The 20,257-nt window shown below is 53.0% G+C and overlaps 1 protein-coding gene and 1 non-coding gene across 2 annotated transcripts in view; one reads left to right on the plus strand and one right to left on the minus strand.

The window, feature by feature from the left end:
- LOC125628548 (polyunsaturated fatty acid lipoxygenase ALOX15B-like) overlaps positions 1 to 20,257 on the plus strand; it is a 92,874-nt gene that overhangs the window by 43,233 nt on the left and 29,384 nt on the right. The gene's annotated exons all lie outside the window — the stretch shown is intronic.
- TRNAQ-CUG (transfer RNA glutamine (anticodon CUG)) lies at positions 9,012 to 9,083 on the minus strand. The gene has a single exon. It is a non-coding gene; the product is annotated as a tRNA-Gln (tRNA).

The raw sequence follows: 20,257 nt of genomic DNA on the forward strand, positions 1-20,257 counted from the left end.
TCAGCAAAAACGATGGACAGAGCGGAAAATTGGCACCCCGCTCTCATCAAAACCAACATATTTGAAACTGGTTTGTTTTCTACCTTGCATTTCTATTAGAATTATAATCTAATATTTGATATTAGCATATAATATATATTATGTTATATGCTAATATATTATGTTGTTATATATATATATATTCTATATGTATATCTGTATAATATATATAGAATGTTTTATATTAGAATATTTTGACATCTCATTTCAATAATGCCAAAACATTAATATAATATAATATAATATAATATAATATGCATAAATATTACAATTAATATCAGAACATAATAGTCTAGCCAAAAGAAAGCAAGATTCTCCAATTTGAATAATTTGGAATTTTTTCCCGTTGAAAATGACACGTTCCCACTAAATGTGGGTCTAAAGGTTCCTGGTTGAATGCTAGCTGTGCACTTTCCTGATCTCTCTGCTCCCCCTGATCTACCACCAGCACTGATTAGGTTATTTTTTCTCCCCTTTGTGGCTGATGGTCACATCCCACCTCCGAACAGGCGAACTCAGAGCATCTTGCGGGAGCCGTGTGGGCCGTTCCATCGAAGCGTTTTGTTGCAATGCCCATTTGCCGTGTCATTTCCTGCCGTTCATTTCGATAAGTGAAGGATCTGCAGGATTCTCCCATACAGGGGGCTTGAAATTTCATAGGGCTCCTCTATGGACAGTTTCCTCTGTGTTTCTCCATCAGACAGAGCTTACTTTGCACCCTCAGAGCCAGGACAATGATACCTGGCTCCCTGCAGGCTTGACTAGCTTGTATCAGCAGGTTTCCATTGTGTTTCTAGCTGGAGCGGGAGCCCTCACCCGCGGGTTACGGGGCAGCGCTGCATCCTTACTAATGCGGTCTGTTCGGTGGCACTCAGCAATGCCTCTAGCTAGGGAAGGGCCGGAAGCAAATGACTGCTTGGGTCTCCCGGGAAATGAAAAGTCTCTGCCCCTAAAAGGGACGTCGTGGTGGCCATGATCTGCAGCAGGCGAGCTCGCTCTGGGTATGTCTGCATTGCAGTTAGACACCGGCGGCTGGCCCACTGTGGTGCAGACATGGGCGGAGCGTGAACCCCCATCTTTGGGGAGCCCGAGCCCTGCCCCTTCTGCCCAAGGCCCCACCCCTTCTGCCCCCGCCCAGGGCCCAAGGAGCCACACCCACCCAGCCGCGCCCCTCGCCTTGAGTCCTAGACCGCTAGCCAGCTGAGCCCCAAGCTCCAGGCTATCAGCCTGAGCTGAGCCCCCACTGGCTTCAGGGGAGAGAGGGAGAGAGGGCGGGGCCTCGGGGCGGAGCGTGGGTGGGGCCGCAGCCTGGGTTTGGGAAGGCCTAACCTCCCCTGGCCTATTATACCAGGTGCCCCTGCAGCCCCTCAGCCCGAGTCAGCTGGCCCGCGGGTTTTTAACTTCAGTGTCGACATACCCTGAGCATTAAAAGGCTCACGCCCTTGTGTGTCTGGCATTTTGTTGTGCCGTTTATCGATGGGGCTACTTTATCTCAACAAATAATCACCAGCCCAATGCCTAACATAGGCCTGGTAGGCTCCAGCCAAGGCGTAAACACAGAAAAGGGCGCTCAGTAACTCATCCCGGTCTCTAAAGTCCAGAGCCTCAAAGGCATTTAGGCTGACTGAATTCAAATCGTTAGGAGCCTAAATAACGGTCAGGATCTGGGCCCAAGTACCCACCTGGGGAACACAAATGTGACAATAGAGGGGTTTCAATGTAGGAGATTTAACAGGATCCCATGGTTGGAAGCTGAAGCTAGACAAAGCCAGACTGGAAAGAAGGAGCCAAGTTTTAACAGAGCGGGTGATTAACCATTTGGGAAAACTCCCCCAGACCCGTGGGGGAGATTCTCCGACATTGTGTTCATGAGAAGGGCCAAATTCGACCAAAATCTTTATTCCTGACAGTGCTGGCTAGTGTCTCCGCAATGTGAGGAAAGACAAAGGGGAACAGGGAACATCGGACGCTAAGGCTGAGGGTTCAGACGATGCCGGCAAACTGGGCCCGGTCTGAAGTATTGATATCAACAAGGGGCTGAGAAATTCCACCCCTTCCCCCATTAGCCAGGAGAATCATTAATAGAGAGCGTTGTCTAGTGCAAAGAGCACTTGATGATGACCTGTTCTGTCCATTCCCTCTGGGGCACCTGGCATTGGCCACTGTTGGTAGAAAGGACACTGGGCTAGATGGACCTTTGGTCTGACCCAGTGTGGCCATTCTTATGACTCAGAAGGGCTGGGTTTTTATTCCTGGCTTTGCCGGGTGACTTGAGCAAAAGTTTCCCCACAAGGCCTCACTTCCCCCATCTGTGAAATGGGGGTAAGGCTTTGTGCTTTGAGATCGACGGGGAAACCTTGGTGCGGTCAGAATCCCTGTTTGTTGGCGAGGTTCTGGAGGGGCCTATAGGAGGTGTGTCAACAGCCTGACTGGCTTGAAGATGAAGCTTGAAAAGTTTACGAGGGGCTGCTAGCATAGGGGTCACACCTTTGTCAGAGGTGGTAAAAAAACACGGACCCAAAAATCCACCTGTCTTGAAAACTTTTGATCGGGAGCCCTCCCCTCCTCAGTTTTAGTTTTTGAACCTATTTTATACATCTTTCTCTTTTTTTCCCCAGTTCGCCACTGGGAAAAGGAAGAACCCAACAAACAGCAAAGCAATCAAAGAAACACTGGGAAATGATCACTTGCCATTTTTCAAAAGCAATTTTATTTTAATGTTTTTGGCCAACCCCCCGCCCTAAAAAAATTTTCCCCTGAAAATTTTTACTCCTAAAAAAAGACTGTTTTTTATTTTAAAAAAAAGTTTTATAACAAACAAGCACAAAATTCTCCCGGTGCTAGTATTTTGGGGACAGCCACGCTGAAAGGCAGGAAAAGAGAGAGTGAAAAGCAAGATAACGGCAGATGCAAATGAAAATAAAGCCAGGTCAAGGAAAGGAGGAGTAAGGGAGACAGGAAACAAGGCCTCCCCGAGTTTTGTACGGATACTATTGGAAGCCAAATCTTCCACCTTGGGTTTGCAGCCAGAAATGTATTTCTCTAAGGGATTGGAATAGAGACGGGGGGAAATGGGGCAAGTCGCAGGGTGCTGGAGTAGGGAGAAGGGGAGGATGGGGCGGGGAAAAGGATGAGGGGCGTAAAGTTCTCATACACCCAGCAAAGTCCAAACTGCAGCCGGTGAGAGGGAACTGGGGGGTCAATAGACAGATTTGCCTTGTCACAGCAAGCCCCATGCATTTGAACGTGCCGTCTGGGTCAGGAGGCTGGTTGGCCTAGTGGAAACAGCTCCGGTTGAGACACAGAATACCTGGATTTTGGTCCCCAGCCCTGGTCTGCTGCATAATGTCGCACAAGTTTGAAACAGCTGGATATTGTGCTGGTGGTTAGTAAAGCCAGGGTGCCTCGGTTTCCAGACACGATAAAGCAAGTAGTGCCGACTGTCACAGCTGTGTTGGATGTGACTCAGTTCCAATCCAATGGGCCATGCTGGGCCCCAAACCTGCATCTCCGTGAAGCTGATTTTACTGGGGGTGTTCACAATATGGGCTCTCATCCGTAAAGCACCAGCTAAGTGCGAAGGCCAAGGCCTTACTGGAGTCAATGGGGACAGATCCCAGCTGGTGACAATGGGCGTCTCTCCATTGGAGTCAGTGGGGCCAGATCCCCAGCCAGTGTAAACTAGCCACAGCTCCATTAGGGTAAAAGAAGCCAGCTCCTATAAAAGCCCCACCGATTTATCCCAGTCCAGTGCCTGCCCCAAGGTCCCAAGCTGCCGCTAAGAGGCCTGGCTCTCCAGGTAGGTGCACAGTGCGTCCCTGACCTGGGCAGCTGCCCCGCCCGCCTCCCCCTCAGCCTCCGGCGTCTTCTCGGGCTGCTCGAAGCTGGCACCCAGCCGCCGGGCTTCGGCACCCCAGGCCTCGTCGAAGACCTCATCCTTGCGCTCACAGATGTTGTGGAGGATGCAGCAGGCCGAGATGAGGCGGGGCAAGTTGTCCACTGCACAGTCGTTCCGTGTGGTCAAGCAGCGCCAGCGCCCCTTCAGCCTGGCCACGGCCTGTTCCACTGGCTGGCGGCACCGGCTCAGGGCTTCGTTGAACCGTTCCTGGGCCCCTCCCGGCTCCCCGGGGTAGGGTGTCATGAGCCAGGGCAGGAGAGGGTAGGCCACGTCTCCCAGGACCACCATGGGCACCGACACCCCATCAAGGTCCAACGTCTCTGGGGGGAAGAGTGCCCCCTCCTGGCCTTTCTTGAAGAGGGTGGATTTCCGCAGGATCCGGGCCTCATGGGCTTTGCCCGGCCAGCCAGTGCTGATGTTGGTGAAGTGGCCCCGGTGGTCCACCAGGACCTGCAGCGCCATGGAGTAGTAGCCTTTGCCGTTGATGTACTCGGAGGCCTGGTGCGGTGGGCACTGGATGGGCATGTGAGTAAGGCCGAGGGCCCCGGCGCAGTTGGGGAAGCCCATCTCCCGGAAGCCGGTGGCGATCTCCCGGGCGTCACCCACCTCGATGGCCCGGCGCAGCAGCACCCGCTGGATGGCCCGGCACACCTCCAGCACCACAGCGCCGGCCGTGGAGCGCCCCACCCCGAACTGGTTGCCCACTGAGCGGTAGCAGTCGGAGGTGGCCAGCTTCCACAGGGTGATGGCCACCCGCTTCTCCACGCTGAGCGGGATCCGCATGCGGGTACGCTGGCGCTGGAGGGCGGGCGCCAGCTCGGCACACAGCCCCACGAAGGTGGCCTTGCGCATCCGGAAGTTCTGCAGCCATTGCTGGTCGGCCCAGGTCTCCAGCACGGTCCGGTCCCACCACTCGGTGCTGCGGGGCCGGACCCATGGGCGACGCCCGGCCGGGCGCTGGCGGGGCCTGGGCACCGGAACGTTGGCCCGGCCCTCCGCGGGCGACTCGTTCCCCGACTCTTCCTCCTCCTCCTCGTCTTCCTCCTCCGCCTCCTTCAGCCGTCTCTCCAGCGCCTGCAGGAAGGCCCAGCCCCTGCGGGCCGAGGCCGCTGCGGAGGCCTCGCTGCGGGCGCGCAGGTACCCCATCATGAGGGTGCCTGTCTGCACCAGGGAGAGGATCACCGCACCCCTTCGGGAGGCCTCCATGCCGGGGAGGAAGGAGGCCGGCCTGCAAGTGCCAGGGGGCGGCTTGGGCCCGGTTCGGCTCCCCTCCTGCCTTCCTAGGCCCGGAGCTGGAGATCTCCCACAATCCTGAGCTCCGAAGCTGCCCCACAATGCAGCAGGTTTGGGAGCCGTGCCAGCAGGCAGGGCTGAGCCGTGCTCCTCACGCGCCGTCGGATGGAGTGACACAGCCCCAGTGTGGACACTTGGCAGAACTGCACCGGGACCGGCCTGATTATTAGGGGCTTGGTCTTATGTGTTCACTGAAGGATCCTCGATCCGGTGGACACGGATCTACTGAGATCTGACGGCCGGAAGTTGGAAAGAGACCAGTTCAGACTGGAAAGAAAGGGGCAAATTTTTCCCAGCGAGGGGAAGGTGCTGTTGGAACGGCAGATCGAGGCCTGTGAGCGACTCTCCAACCCCAGGAATTTTTCAATCCGGAGAGGATGTTTTTGTTTTTTTTCTCACAAAGATCTGCTCTGGTCCTAACAGGAATTAATTCAGGGAAGCCCTGTGTTATACAAGAGGTCAGACTGTCTGAGCCCAGCAATCCAGTCTCCTGAATCCCGAAATCATGGCACTTGGTTTCAAAACGGTTATTTCCGCCTTTTGCTTCGAATTAACCTTCTTAATCTTATTTGATTGCCAACTTATGCAGTTTTCGCTTCCCTTCCTCCCTCTCATATACTGAATAATTATTTTAAACAGGGCATCAGAGAATTATTTGCTATAATTGTCCTCCATCCACAGGACTGGACAAGCCTAGGGAAGGAGAAATTCATCAGCAGTGAGTTTCCTCCGGTGTTTTTCTAACGGATTGCAGCATTTTTATCCACCTCCCTTTCCGTGTTCATGGGCACGCAGAGAAATTCTTACCCGTGGATTGGTTCTGCTTCCAGATACGGTCTGTTCGGTAGGGATGGGGAAAGAGCATTTATTCACGGCTCTGCTCTTACCTAGGGAGGTGGTGGAATCTCCATCCTTAGAGGTTTTTAAGGCCTGGCTGGGATGATTTAGTTGGGGTTGGTCCTGCTTTGAGCAGGGGGTTGGACTAGACACCTCCTGAGGTCCCTTCCGACCCTGATCTTCTATGATTCTATGCTATAATCATCAGCAGGCCAGACTTTCGCTCCTGCAACCTAAGTGCAAGTCCCAGTGAGTACACTGGATTTTTCCCCCGGCCCGATCTGCTTTGGCTCAAACAGAAGTTATGGGTTTCATGCGGGGATGGTGGTCCAAGAGTGGGTTATGCAGGAAGCCAGCCTAGATTACCGGAGTGGTTTCATCTGGCCTGAATACCTATGAACCTAGTAAATAACAGAGACGAAGAAGCAACGCATCGGGCTTTGATTTTTTTGCCTTTGCCCCCACGGCGGTCGCAGAGGTGAAGGTATCTAGCGTTGGTGAAGGGGTAAAACTGATCATGCATGAAAATGCAGCCGTGAGACGTTTTTGGGGCCAAAAACATTTGTTTTGGGGTGTGTGTGAAAAAGTGCAGTTTTGTCCCGCTGAAATGTTTCATGAATTTGGGTTGATGAGGCCTAGTTGTTCGTTTTGGGCAGGGGAAATGGGGAGGGGAAATGGGGAGGGGAAATGGGGAGGGGAACCCCCCCAGGAGAAACCCCCCCTAGGAGAACCCCCCCACCATGTTTTATTTCAGCACTGAAACAAAGTATTTCAGTATTTTCCTTTCACAACATTTCTCTGATTTCATTTAACGTTTTTTGCAAAACCTCAAAGGATCAGGTGGAAATGGAGCAGCCAGACAATGCGAGTTTGTCAAAGCAAAGCATTCTCTTTGAGCCAGAAATGAGCTTTTCCCCCTCCCTGGCTTTTTGATTCACCAAAAATGTTCATTTTCGGTCTCGACATGACACCTGGTTTTTTTTTAATTGCCAATGAACGGAAGAAGTCTCTGTCGATCCTGCTCTTCTCACAAGTTCTTCCGGGCGGGGACTACTTTTTCGTTCTGGATTTGTCCCACGCGGGCCGGCCCAAGACTGGACAACTAGACATTGCTCAAATAAAAGCAAACATTAGTAACTAGCTGAGATTAAACCCACTCTTCTAAACCTTTATCCAGGGCTAAATTTAAGCAGCTGCATAGTCCACCTGTTAGAGCCTTTGTTAAGCCCCCGGTGGTATAGGGGTCAAGTCCCCGGTGTGGCATGAATTATTGGTGTGTGTTTTTCTAAATTTCTTTCAGAGACATATAGACTTTAAGGCCAGAAGGGACCCCCATGATTATCTAGTCCAGTGCTTCTCAACCAGGGCTACTTGTACCCCTAGGGGTGCATAGAGGTTTCCCGGGGTTACATCAACTCATCTCAATATTTGCCTAGTTTCACAAGACTGGACCCTGAAATGTAAGTCCAATATCTATGTCCCAATTGGTTTATTTTATAATTATACCGTAACAACGAGAAAGTCAGCCATTTCTCAGCCACAACGGGCTGTGACGCTTTTGTATGTTTAGGGTCAGGGTTAGGGTGCCCTATACATGCCCCATGCTGCAGAGGAAGGTGCCCCCCCCCCACCCCACAGGGTCTCTGCCAGTCTGAGCCGAGGGGAAACTCCTTCCCGATCCCAAACATTAGGACCAGTTGGCGGCAGGCCAACGATTTTTCAGATTCACCCCGGGCTTTGGACAATGTCAGCTGAAGCACCTCTAGGCATGTCCCATCTCCGAGGGTCGATCAGGCCCACGACCCAGGCCAACCCGCCCTGAGCTCTCTGCATAGGCGGTATGAGTGATCGTTGTAATTTGGGGTGAGTTTCTGATCAGTGTGAGCAAGGAGAATTTTGGAGAGATTAAAATATTTCTCGCCCAGATTGAGTCTGTAATATCCCTTGATTTACCAAGCTATTAGCTCAGGCTTTCTGCAAACTCAGGCAACGTTGTTGTGTCAATTACACTTCGGGCAGCTCCCCTCCTCACAGCGATGGGTTCAGGCTCTCTGCAGACTCAAGAAGCGTCAATTACACTTCGGGCAGCTCCCCTCCTCACAGGGATGGGTTCAGGCTCTTGGCAGACCCAGACAGCGTCACAGTGTCAGTTACACGTGGGTCCCATTTGCAAGATTTCCTTTGCATCAGCAAAACCTAGAAACATTCCTGTCCCTTTCAAAACTGCAACCTGATATTCCAGGCAGGAGCGATGGAGAAAAATACTCTGAGCAGAGCTGAAAGAGCTCAGCTGGGAGAGCAGGAGACGTACAATCTAAAGGGCCAGTCTTGAGGCGTAGCAAGACATTTTGATCTCCAGTGAAGCAGCTGCTCTCAATCTTTTTCCAGCTGAGATTAATTTACTGTATTCCAGTATAAGGTTCATTTACCTCCTGCGCTGCTGGCCGACAGATCACTTCTGCCCCATGCCTCAGTTTCCCTAGCTGTGAAATAGGGACATTGCTACTGGCCTCCTTTGTAACGTGCTTTGAGATCGGGCTGATGAAAAGCGCTAAAGAAGAGATAGGGCTTATTAACATGAACAGGAAGAATTGTTACTGAGTCTGCTTGCCTTCCTAAATTGCCCCCCTGCACCTCCATCCCACCCAGAAAAAGACCCAACTGGACTAGAGGGGGTGCCGAAAATGAAGAGACTCCTCTATGAAGACAGAGTAGGCCAGGAGAGAAATTTTCAAAGAGCTTAGCTGATTTAGGAGCCTAAATCTTGCTTTCAAAAGCCTAAACCCCATTGCCTTTCACCGTGGCAAGGACCAGGGCATGGGCAACCATGGCCTAGTGGTCAGAGCCAGCATCCAGGAAAAGAGACAGAGCTGGGAACCAGAGCCAAAGGTCAGGGCCAGAGTCAGCTAGCAGGCCGAAGGCTTGACAATTTTTAACCAAAACAAGGTCCCACTGAGATTTGAACTCAGATTACTGGATTCAGAGTCCAGAGTGCTAACCATTACACCATGGAACCAGCTGCAGTTACAAGAATTCATCACAGGAAGGACAAGGGAAGGTTTAATGAACAACACACCTACATGTGCCCTGTTGGCAAATAGATTTCCTGTCACAAGAGAAAAGGAGTACTTGTGGCACCTTAGAGACTAACCAATTTATTTGAGCATGAGCTTTCGTGAGCTCACGAAAGCTCATGCTCAAATAAATTGGTTAGTCTCTAAGGTGCCACAAGTACTCCTTTTCTTTTTGCGAATACAGACTAACACGGCTGTTCCTCTGAAACCTGTCACAAGAGAATGGGTCAAGACTTAAAGCAACAAAAAAAGCTTCTCCAGTCCCGAATGGGGAGGAGAAACCAACATCTCAAAGTGGTTCGCAAACAAACAAAAAGTCATCGTGGGGCGGGTAAAACAAAACCCTGTCCTGGAGGCGTTTCTGGAAGACGTTTGAGCCAAAGCCAAGCCAATACGCCGACTGGCCCATGCTGTTGAGGAACTCAGAGTAGATGATTTAATGGTCCCGTTTGGGTTTGCCCTTTATAAATCAATGGACCCCCACCCCCAAAGGTTAGCAAGTGCCTTTTTTTGGGAGATGGAAGCTGTCCTTCTCCCAGAATCACGGGACTCCGAGAGCTGAGGCTTTATGGAAGACATCAACTATCGTGAGACGAAATGGAACCAGGAATGCTGGTGGCGCTGGGTGATGGATGGTGGGACTCACAACACAGCCACCAAGAATTTCCTCTTCCCCCACGTCCTGCGTGCTTGGCAGGCCCAGGTTGGAGGTACCCAACTTTGGAGTAGGAAACAGTGTTGATAACCAGGGCTGGCCTTGTATTTGTGTGAATGAAGGGGAGCCCTGCTCTGAGGCTAAAGGGGTTTAAAAAGGGTCCTGCCGAAACCACAGACCTTTAGATCATGAGTCTAATGCTCGCCCGACAGAGCTATTTTCAGCTGGTCTATGAGTAACTCTGGATGAAGTAACATCCGATGAAGTGAGCTGTAGCTCATGAAAGCTTATGCTCAAATAAATTGGTTAGTCTGTAAGGTGCCACAAGTCCTCCTGTTCTTTTTGTGGATACAGACGAACATGGCTGCTCCTCTGAAACCTGGAGTGTCAGTGGCTAAAAGAAAATCGCTCCTAGCACGGCTCCTAGCCTAAAGAAACGCTCCTGGGTCTCTCCGCTTTGCAATCTACGCTCTTCCTCCTCCATTTCCCAGGTGCCCAGGAACAATTCCCTGCACGAAACAAAGAGGAAAAGAACGTATGGCAAAAAATATGGCAACTTTTGTTAACAATGCCAGAATGCAACCGCCGTGTGCGTCTTCCAACAGACATCTGGCTTCTGCAATTTTCCCCCTCCGTGCAAATCTTTGGTTTGTTTGCTGCATTGGGTGGATGGTGGGCCAGGAATCAAGCGGAGGTGTGTCGCAAACGAGACGAGTTTTATAGGCCCCTTGTTTCAAATGTTGTTCCCATCCCCAGGGATAATGATGGGTAGTGATATCAGCCAGCGAGATAAACGAATGAATATAAAAAGAATCAGTGGAACAGAAACACTTTTTGGTTTTCATTAAAAATTGTCTCCTATTTTTTTTTTTTTTGCATTTTTGTCAAAAACTTGCTTTGTCAACACCAAAATCAACTCCCCCAAATCATCCCAAAATGGGACTTTTTCTGCACACTCGTGGGCCATGAGTCTCCACTGGAAAAAAAACATGTTGAGGGAAAATTTTTGACTGGTTCTATTTATTGCGGCGACTACGACAGCTGATGGCAAAATGTCCACATAGTTCATTATTATTAATAATGCTTAATAATTTATATAATTCCAAGTGATAATAACACTGTCGTGCCATCAGGGACTAGCTGAGGAGGGAGCTCGGCTGGTCTCAGCGGTGGCAGGTGACAGAAGAAGGAGCAATGGTCTCAAGTTGCAGTGGGGGAGTCTAGGTTGGATATTAGGAAACACGATTTCACGAGAAGGGTGGTGAAACACTGGAATGGAATCTCCTTCCTTAGGGGTTTTTAAGACCTGGCTTGACAAAGCCCTGGCTGGGATGATTTAGTCGGGGATCGGTCCTGCTTTGAGCAGGGGGGTGGACTAGACACCTCCTGAGGTCCCTTCCAACCCTGATCTTCCATGATTCTATGGACACCCGTGTGTTAGGTGTTGTACGTGCACAAAACAAAAAGATTTTCCCAGCCACAAAATCCCGACATTATTAATTATTAATTATTATTATTAATATTAATAATAATAAACTCACCATCAGCTGTTCTGCCCATTTTCTCTTTCCTTCTCCATCTTTATGTTCTCTGGTTCCCTTCCCCTGGCTAGTTTTCTAATGACTGTTCATTAAAATTAAAGGTCCTACCCTTTATAATGCTACCTTCAGAAATAAGGAGCATCAATTTTTGAATTTTCTTAATGGAAAAAATTCATGCTTTGGGAACCCCCCCCCACTGTTTGCATGGACTTGAAGGGCTGTGGAAATTCAGCAGGAGCAAAACATAAACAAGAGCTCTGAGGAATCTACCAATATTCCAGGTTTTTACACCAAAAAAAGCACCCGCAAGGTCCCACAGAGATTTGAGCTCAGCTCACTGGATTCAGAGTCCAGAGCGCTAAGCACTACACCATGGACCCCACCACGTGCCAGCTGCTTCATCATGGCCCATTTCCAACCCATGTGGCCCCAGCCTTTCCAATGGGGCTTGCTGGCATATTTAACCAACACATGGCTCACCTGGAGCAGGGGTTCTCAAACTTTTTTTGCTGGGACCCCCTTTGAAAATATTTCAGGCTGTGTCACCCCCCCCCCCCCCAGAAGTAACAACCACCCCACACCAGGCGACCTTACTTCTGTGCTTCTGCTGACCACGGCGCTGCCTTCAGAGCCGGGGGCCTTGCCAGCAGCCACTCTCACGGCCCATCCCCCAGTACTCTTGCGACCCCCTTTTGGGTCGGGACCCCCACTTTGAGAAAAGCTGATCTAGAGTCAAGATCATGTGGGTCTCTTTCACTCCATTGCCTGAGGATATTTTTGTAGCAAATGTCAATACAGCGGGGATTTTTCCCCCTGGACATTTCTTGCCTTCCATTTTGTCCCACTAAGTTTATCTTAAACCCACCTCCTCAAAACCCAGTGCATTCATTTTTCTGAATGATTTAGAAATCCACAGACCCAGGAGGGAGAGTTGTGGATCCCAGGAATTGGGGGAGATGTTACCTGTAACCCCCAAATGTGGTTCGCAGAGAAGCAGCTCCATGCGCAGAATCGCAGAGCTGGTCATTAATAAATCAATAAACAATCTCCCTCCCCCTGCCTCTGCCCTCCGGAAAAAATGAAAACCAAATATTTTCAGTTCTTTAGTGGAAGCCCCCAAATCATCGACAAAAAATATTCAACCCCCCCAGCCCTAAGTACAGGTCACTCAAAATGTTCATCAAAATGTTACACTAAAACTCTTGTGGCTTTTCACCCCCTCCAATGAAAGTTTGAAAAATGTCACTGGAAATTTTTCCCAAAAATTCCCATCTAGTCAATAAAAGGGACCATTGTGATCATGTAGTCTGACCGCCTGTGTAACGCAGGCCGGAGAACTGGCCCCAGAATACTTCCTAGAACAGAGCTTTTCGAAAACCAGCCCATCTTGACTGAAGATTTCTCAGTGATGGAGAATCCACCACGACCCTTGGAAATCAGTGGTTCGTTATTCTCACTGCTAAAAATGTATGTCTCATTTCCGGTCTGAATTTGTCTCGTTTCAATGTCCAGTCATTGGATCGTGATTGATCTTTGTCTGCTAGACTGAAGAGCCCGTTATTCAATATTGGTAGATACTTATAGAGAGATTTGTAGACTTGGATCAAGCCACCTGCTCTTTGTTAAGCGAAACAAACTCTCTGAGTCTATCGCTACAAGGCCGGTTTTCTAAGCCTTTAATCCAGGGGTTCTCAAACTGGGGGTCATGACCCCTCAGGAATTATTGTGTGGGGATCACAAGCCACCCAGGCCTGAAGGCAGAAGTGAGGGTGGCAATGGGGTGCGAAGTCTGCTGTGAAAAGGGATATTGGCAAAGTTTCTTCACACCCCCAGCATTAAACAGTAATTATTAAAAATCCTTTTCTGCTTATAACAAGAATTCAGTCAAAATGTGGTTTAGTCTTCATTTAAAAGTGGTGAGAAAAGGTCCATTTATTTTAAACAGAGTTAGAAACTTAGCATGTGAAATCATTTAAATATAAAAAATGTGTTTTGAATTTATAAGGGGGGGGTCACACACACAGGCTTGCTGTGTGAAAGTTTGAAGAATCATTCTCGGGGCTCTTCTCTGACCCATCTCCAATTTATCAGCATCCTGCTTGAATTGCGGCAACCAGAACTGGACCCAGGATCCCAGCAGTGGTCGCACCAGGGCCCAATCCAGCGGTAAAAATCACCTCTCTGCTCCTACTCCAGATTCCCCCGTTTATACACGCCAGGATCACAGTAACCCGTTTGGCTGCAGCATGGCACGGGGAGCTCCTGTTCAGCTGATTATCCAGGCAACCAGCTGAAATGACATAGGGTAGAAAGAAGCAGAATGACTGGCTGGAAAATAGCCCCAAATTGCAGATGGGTTGCATGGAGATTTGACAATAGATTTAACCTTTGCAATAGCTTTCTTGGCTCAGGACCAACCCACAAGGCTATTGGGTCAGGGCCACCAGACCACAGCCCCATTGCTTTTAAGGAGGTCCATGGAAAACAGGGGCTGGTTTTTGACCGGCCTGACCAGTTTTCCTGCTCTCCTACTCGTTGCCAGTTGAGAGACATAATTTGCCTTCCCACCCCCTCGCTGTGCCAGTGGATTCCTGGAGGGTGGCAGCTGTTGGTGGGTGGAGGGACTCCCTTTGGGGTGAGGATGCAGCTGAGGGGGTCCCTGGGGTCTGTGCCCCTCCCAGCACTTTCCATGGCCCTCCACAGCCCCGGCATTGCCAAACTGATTCCAGCTGCGGTGCCAGGCGCCTCTTTTCGCTCAGTCGGGGGAAGGATGGGTGCCTCTGTCTCTGCCCACACACGCGTCTGGCCTCTTCCGCTCCCTTCCTTGGCACATCCTTCAGGGTTCTCTGGCGCCATTCTCAGCTACTTTGCCAGCCTTACAGTCATCTCCCCCTGGTTGAAATGCAGCTGCTTCTGGGGGCGGGGTACTGGGGCGGTTTATACAGGGACCCCTCAGCCGGCGCGGAGATGCAGCCACCTCTGGGGTGGGGCAGCTGGCTCTACAGGGATCCCTTGCCCAGCAATGAGATGCAGCCACCTCTGGGGCGAGGTGGCTGGCTCTACAGGGACCCCTTGCCCAGCGCTGTGCAGCACCTGACACCCTGGGGGTCCTGATCTCGGTTAGGGGCTGTGCAGCATGCGACCTCTAGCTGCTACTGTAACACAGATAATTCATACAAATACCTGACCCCTTCCCGCCCACTCAGCCATCACTCTGGGCAGGATGAAGGCTCCACCGGCCACTCTCAGGTGGTAACTCCCCATGGAAATACACCCACCACCAGGGGTCTCTGCTGCTCCATGGGGGAAATACACCTCGTGCATTCCCGGAACTGGCCACCAGGGGTCACTGCTGGGAGATTGGAGAGAAAAATCCTTCTTTACGCTAATTGGCCAGAAGCTGCAGGGGACTGGGGGGAAGGCTAAGGTTTCAGAGGGGCAGGAAGGCAGGGATGGGGTGCAGGGGGTTGGGAAGCAGAGATGGGGTGCAGGGGAGCTGGGATGGGGTGCAGGGGGGTGGGGAGCAGAGTTGGAGGTGCAGAGGGGTTGGGGAGGGGATTCAGGGGAGCAGAGATGGGGTGAAGGGGAGCAGGGATGGGTGTAATGGGGTGCAGGGATAGGAGGTTGAGGAGCAGGGATGGGGCTGCAGGGGGGTTGGGGACAGGATGATGCAGGGGACCAGGGATGGGGTGTAAGGTAGTAGGGATGGTTGTAATGGGGTGAAGGGTAGGAGGTTGGGGAGCAGGGAGGGGATGAAGGGGAGCAGAGATGGTTGAAGGGGGTTAGGGACCAGGGATGGGGTGCAGGGGGGTTGGGGAGCAGGGAGGGGTGTAATGGGGTGCAGGGATGGGATGTAGGGGAGCAGGGATGAGGGTGCAGGGGGGTTGGGGAGCAGGGAGGGGATGTAGGTGCAGGGGTTTGGGGAGCAGGGGTTTGGGGAGCAGGGGTTGGGGTGCAGGGGATGGGGTGCAGGGGTTGGGGTGCAGGGGATGGGGTGCAGGGGTTTGGGGAGCAGGGATGGGTGTAATGGGGTGCAGGGGGTTGGGGATCAGGGAGGGGATGTAGGGGAGCAGGGATGAGGGTGCAGGGGGGTTGGGGAGCAGGGATGGGTGTAATGGGGTGCAGAGGGGTTGGGGAGCAGGGATGGGTGCAATGGGGTGCAGAGATGGGAGGTTGGGGAGCACGGATGGGGTGCAGGGGGTTGGGGTGCAGGGGTGGGATGTAGGGGAGTTGGGGAGCAGGGATGGGTGTAATGGGGTGCAGGGATAGGAGGTTGGGGAGCAGGGAGGGGATGAAGGGGAGCAGAGATGGTTGAAGGGGGATGGGGTACAGGGGGTTGGGGTGCAGGGATGAGGGTGCAGGGGGGTTGGGGAGCAGGGATGGGTGTAATGGGGTGCAGGGATAGGAGGTTGGGGAGCAGGGAGGGGATGAAGGGGAGCAGAGATGGTTGAAGGGGGATGGGGTGCAGGTGGTTGGGGTGCAGGGATGGGGGTGCAGGGGAGCAGGGATGAGGGTGCAGGGGGGTTGGGGAACAGGGATGGGGGTGCAGGGGGTTGGGAGCATGGATACTATTTGATTAATCTCGGCCGGTGTTTTTTCTGCGCTCACCACGGCAAACCTGAGCCGGTTCCAGGCGGCTCGAAGCCGGGTGACTAACATGTGGTGTTTGTTCTCTGCCCCTCTCCCTGGGGGGTGACGCTCCTGCAGCGCGGTGTCTTCCCTGGGTAGGTTTCTTGCTTTAATTATGACTTGTTGCCCGGACCTGTCTTTATAGCACGGAGGGCAGGGCAAAGAAAAGTGGCCTGGACTCGGAGTGGAAAGCCGGGGCAGGGGCGGTGGTTTCTGATGGTCCTTAGCTCTTCCTCTGATCTCAGATCAGCCCCGCAGACTCACTGGGACACAGTTGTTGACCACGGTCTTTTTCCCGGATTTTGAAACCCTCTGTTCGGTATCCAGGACCCAAGCCACGGAGGAGGAGAAAGGCAAAGACCTTGAACTCAGGTCGAAATTCAAGGCAGGATAAAGGCAGGACTTAACCGAGGCGAGGCCAAGCTGGGACGGAGGCTCCCAGCCAACTGGAGATGGCAGAAGGCCTTACTCGTGTGGCCACTGCGGTATGAGAAAATAAAGAATGGCCAGACTGGGTCAGCCCAATGGAGCATCTAGCCCAGTGTCCTGTCTCTGATTGTGGCTGGCGCCAGATGCTGCAGAGGGAATGAACAGAACAGGGCATTATCGAGTGATGCATCCCCTGTCCCCCATTCCCAGCTTCTGGCAAACAGAGGCTAGGGATACCACTCCTGCCCAGCCTGGCTAATAGCCATTGATAGGCCAGTCCTCCAAGAACTTATCTAGTTCTTACAGCTGTTATAGCTTTGGCCTTCACAGCATCCTGTGGTGAGGAGTTCCACAGGTTGACTGTGTGTTGTGTGAAGAAATACTTCCTTTTGTTGCTGCCTATTCATTTCAGTGGGTGACCCCTGGTTTGTGTGTTAAGTGAAGGGGTCAATAACACTTCCTTACACTTTCTCCACCCCATTCAGGATTTAAGAGGCCTCTGACATATCACATCACATAAGAGCCCAGAAGCAGCAAGGAATCATAGAATCATGGAATCATAGAATATCAGGGTTGGAAGGGACCTCAGGGGGTCATCTAGTCCCAACCCCTGCTCAAAGCAGGACCAACCCCAACTAAATCATCCCAACCAGGACTTTGTCAAGCCTGACCTTAAAAACTTCTAAGGAAGGAGCTTCCACCACCTCCCTAGGTAACGCATTCCAGTGTTTCACCACCCTCCTAGTGAAAAAGTTTTTCCTACTTTCCAACCTAAACCTCCCCCACTGCAACTTGAGACCATTACTCCTTGTTCTGTCATCTGCTACCACGGATAACAGTCTAGAGCCGCCATCTTTGGAACCCCCTTTCAGGTAGTTGAAAGCAGCTATCAAATCCCCCCTCATTCTTCTCTTCTGCAGGCTAAACAATCCCAGTTCCCTCAGCCTCTCCTCATAAGTCATGTGTTCCAGTCCCCTAATCATTTTTGTTGCCCTCCGCTGGACTCTTTCCAATTTTTCCACATTCTTCTTGTAGTGTGGGGCCCAAAACTGGACACAGTATTCCAGATGAGGCCTCACCAATGTCGAGTAGAGGGGAACGATCACGTCCCTCGATCTGCTGGCAATGCCCCTACGTATACATCCCAAAATGCCATTGGCCTTCTTGGCAACCAGGGCACAGTGTTGACTCATCTCCAGCTTCTCGTCCACTGTCACCCCTAGGTCCTTCTCTGCAGAACTGCTGCCGAGCCATTCGGTCCCTAGTCTGTAGCGGTGCATGGGATTCTTCCGTCCTAAGTGCAGGTCCCTGCACTTGTCCTTGTTGAACCTCATCAGATTTCTTTTGGCCCAATCCTCTAATTTGTCTAGGGCCCTCTGTATCCTATCCTTACCCTCCAGTGGTATCTACCTCTCCTCCCAGTTTAGTGTCATCTGCAAACTTGCTGAGAGTGCAATCCACACCATCCTCCAGATCATTTATGAAGATATTGAACAAAACCGGCCCCAGGACCGACCCTTGGGGCACTCCACTTGATACCGGCTGCCAACTAGACATGGAGCCATTGATCCCTACCCGTTGAGCCCGACAATCTAGCCAGCTTTCTACCCACCTTATAGTCCATTCATCCAGCCCATACTTCTTTAACTTGCTGGCAGAAATACTGTGGGAGACCGTGTCAAAAGCTTTGCTAAAGTCAAGGAACAACACGTCCACTGCTTTCCCCTCATCCACAGAGCCAGTTATCTCGTCATAGAAGGCAATTAGATTAGTCAGGCATGACTTGCCCTTGGTGAATCCATGCTGACTGTTCCTGATCACTTTTCTCTCCTCTAAGTGCTTCAGAATTGATTCCTTGAGGACCTGCTCCATGATTTTTCCAGGGACTGAGGTGAGGCTGACTGGCCTGTAGTTCCCAGGATCCTCCTTCTTCCCTTTTTTAATCCGAGAGTGCTCCTCTAGCCTGCCGAACCAAATGTGGGTGCGGGACTGGTCGACCAATGGAGGCCGCCCCGCCAGCAACCGCTCTGCCTTGTCTGGCTTCAGCATCAACCGCTCTTCGTCCAGGAGCTGATCTCCTCCAAGCCATGTTGGTGGGGGTGGGGTGGTGGTCCGCGGCGAAGGACAGCCAGAGCCCTCTGTGCTGGACATGCCGGTTGGCACCGGAGCAACCGGTCGGACCCTTTCCCCCAAGTGGCCACCTGTGATGTTGGAAACGACCAGCGAGAGGAAGGGGGTCTCCCCATCACTACCAGTTGAGAGCGTCCCACAAGAAACCCCTCCCTCATTTTAGCTCATCCCCGTGGCCCTCACCTGCCTCCTCTCTCCTGGCCACCAGCGTCAGAGGTCCAGGCGAATGAGACCGGACGCCTGGCCTTGTGGTCCCGCGGCTGCCACCCCAGCGCCCCCTCATGGCCAGAGGATGCTCTGCAGCGACCGGCTCCTCTTGTCCCCCTCTTCAGGGCCCGTGGGAAACTCGCCCGGTTCAAACCAGCCCCACCAGGGGTGCTATTTATTTAGTCCACTGGGCCCCCAGCCCCAGCTCAGTGGCTCCCTCTCTCCCCGGAGTCCAAAATAACACAGAGCGAACTCCTCCCACGCTCACAGGTGGGGAGGGGGCAGAGACGAGCGAGTGGGGGCCAGGGGGTTGGAGGGAAGAGGTGGCCGAGGGTGGGGCCCCAGGGGAAGGGGCCGTGTGGGGGCAGAATCTCAGGGAGAAGGGGCTGCCCAGGGGCGGGGCCTCAAGGTGCTGCAGAGGCGGGGCCTGAGTGGGAAGGGGCGGCAAGGGGCGGGGCCACGGTTCAGGCACCGGTGGGGGGGACCCCCCCACACTTTTAGGGCTCTCCTCCCACTCCTGGGTGCTGTGGTCCTCTAGCCGGGCTGGGCTGGGTGGGTTGGACCGGAGGCGACCTGGTCTGGTCTGCACTTGGAACGCCACAGGGGCCCGGCCGTCGGGCGAGGTGACCCGCCCCCCACGTGTTGCCACGGGCGCTGCCAGGTGCTGCTGGGGGTCGCCCGTTGTTTGCCAGCGGCGGGTCAGGGGATGGTGAGTCTCCGCATTAGCGTCTCCGGCTTCGCACCGGCGGCTGGGGGCCCCTGGCTAAGGAATGGGCTTGGCCAGCGTAGGGGGCTGCTGCTCCCCCATCCCTCCTCCCACCCCCCATCCCCGCAACCCCCCATCTCTGCTCCCCCAAACCCATCCCCACTGCCCCCATCCCTGCTCCCCAAACCCCATCTGCACCGCTCCCCCATCCCTCCTCCCCAACCCCCCATCCCCGCAACCCCCATCTCTGCTCCCCCAAACCCATCCCCACTGCCCCCCATCCCTGCTCCCCAAACCCCATCTGCGCTGCTCCCCCATCCCTCCTCCCCACCCCCATCCCCACTACCCTGCATCCCTGCTCCCCAAACCCCATCCGTGCCTCTCCCCCATCCCTGCTCCTCCACCCCCATCCCCACCCCCCATCCCTGCTCCTCCACCCCACCCCTACTGCCCCCCAAACCTGCTCCTCCACCCCCATCCCCCTTCCCTGCTCCCCAACCCCCATCCCCACTACCCTGCATCCCTGCTCCCCAAAGCCCATCCCTGCTGACCCCCATCCCTGCTTCCCAACCCCATCCCAGCGACTCCCCATCCCTGCTCTCTAAACCCCATCCGTGCTGACCCCCATCCCTGTTCCTCCACCTCCATCCCCGCTGTTCCCTCCTCCATGCTCCTCAAACCCCATTCCCCTGCTGACCCATCCCTGCTCCTCCACCGCCATCCCCGCTACCCCCCATCCCTGCTCCCCAACCTCCATCCCCACTGTTTCCCATCCCTCCTCCTCAAACCCCATTCCTGCTCCCCAACCCCCCATCCCCA

This window comes from Caretta caretta, chromosome 28 (genome assembly GCF_965140235.1).
Source record: "Caretta caretta isolate rCarCar2 chromosome 28, rCarCar1.hap1, whole genome shotgun sequence".
NCBI classification, from domain to species: Eukaryota; Metazoa; Chordata; order Testudines; family Cheloniidae; genus Caretta; species Caretta caretta.